This window comes from Silene latifolia, chromosome X (genome assembly GCF_048544455.1).
Source record: "Silene latifolia isolate original U9 population chromosome X, ASM4854445v1, whole genome shotgun sequence".
Taxonomy (NCBI): domain Eukaryota; kingdom Viridiplantae; phylum Streptophyta; class Magnoliopsida; order Caryophyllales; family Caryophyllaceae; genus Silene; species Silene latifolia.
Genome location: NC_133537.1, coordinates 133,534,920 through 133,536,543, shown reverse-complemented (window position 1 = coordinate 133,536,543; position 1,624 = coordinate 133,534,920). Strand labels below are relative to the sequence as shown.

General features: G+C 40.9%; 1 non-coding gene across 1 annotated transcript; it reads left to right on the top strand.

The window, feature by feature from the left end:
- Positions 1 to 579: 579 nt before the first annotated feature.
- Positions 580 to 686, top strand: LOC141625230 (small nucleolar RNA R71). Its single transcript, XR_012535021.1, has one exon. It is a non-coding gene; the product is annotated as a small nucleolar RNA R71 (small nucleolar RNA).
- The last annotated feature ends 938 nt before the right edge of the window (positions 687 to 1,624 follow it).

Genomic DNA, 1,624 nt, shown 5'->3' with positions numbered 1-1,624 from the left:
TTGGGTTGATTGTAGTATGGTCTTTGAGTAGGATTTCTCATTGGAGGTGGTGTGTATGTGGGTTGAGGGTTTTGGACATTTTGGCTTTTGTATGAAAGGTTTGGATGGAATTTGGTATTCTCATTATAGTAGTTGGAGTAAGGGGTGCCATTCTTGTATGCTTGGAAGGCATTCACTTGTTCCCCTACATTCGTTTTGATCATGTCCAAGGTTCCACAACTTTCACATACTCCATTTGGGATTGATGATGATACCATCGTAGCATTGACATGTTGTTTGGATGATTTGGAAGCTTCATCAAGCTTAGTCATAGCCTTCTCAAACTTCAAGTTGATGGCCTCGATGTCAGCACTTAGTTGAGCACTCAATTGTGTGATGGAATCTACCTCATGTTTTCCTCCTCTAGTGGCCTTTCGTGGTCTACTATATTGGGAATTATGAATCGCCATCTCTTCGATTTTGGCCCATGTTTGATTGTCATCAACCTCGGTGAACCTTCCATTGGACCCCATATTAAGCACATTTCATGAGTCTTCATATAAGCCGTTCCAAAATTGTTGAACAAGGAACCACTCACTAAGTCCATGGTGTGGACAAGAGCGACAAGTGTCCTTAAATCTCTCCCATGATTCATATAATTATTCCTCATCCCTTTGCTTGAACCCAGTGATTTGGGCTCTCAACATGTTAGTCTTCTTCGGAGGATAGAACTTCTTGTGGAAGGCAAGTGCTAACTTCTTCCATGAATCAATACCAAGGGTAGCTTTGTCTAGGCTCTTTAACCATTGCTTTACGGCTCCGATCAAGGAAAAAGGAAACAACACCCATCGAATTTGGTCTTGGGTCACTCCGGTTGGAGAGATAGCATCACAATAGTCACAAAAACTATCCATGTGTAGATGAGTATCTTCACTAGGAATCCCTCCAAATTGGCTTCTCTCATCTAGTTGTATGAATGCGGATTTGGCAGTGAAATTACCGGTTAAGTGAGGTGGTGTTGGAGTACCATTTGGTAGGTTCTCCTCGGTTGGTACGGAATGAGATGAAAATTTAGGCATTGTGGGTTGATTTTGTGGTTGGTTTTGAATTGGGTTCTCCTCTCCTTCTCTTGCAAATGGGTTGGTAAACACAACACTATCCGATTGGATAACACCGACGTCCACAAGTTCTCCAATACCCAAACTTGTTGAAGCCCCTCTAGCGGTTCTTCTAAGATTGGTCAAAGTTCTTTCAATTTCGGGATCAATAGGCAAAGGTCTACCTTGTGATCTCCTAGACATGCAAAAAGAAAACAACTAGAAAACAATTAAAACTACCTTGAGGAGTTTGACTTTCCTAAGGTTAAGAAAGACACAACTAAAAACAACAAATGACAACAATTCAATTGAACAGCGTCCCCGGCAACGGCGCCATTTTTGTTGCGGTTTGAAACTGTCGTCTAAGCCATCCAACCAAAACAATATTTATAACTAAACAAACTACTCTTAGTAGAGTGGTAATTAAAGGTCGGATCCCAAAGGACGGGTATTGAATTAAGTTATTGGTTGTAGAAAGCTATGTCTTAGGCTGCCACAAATTGGGTTTAGATATGAGGTATCAAGCTACACTATTATAACAATGAAAT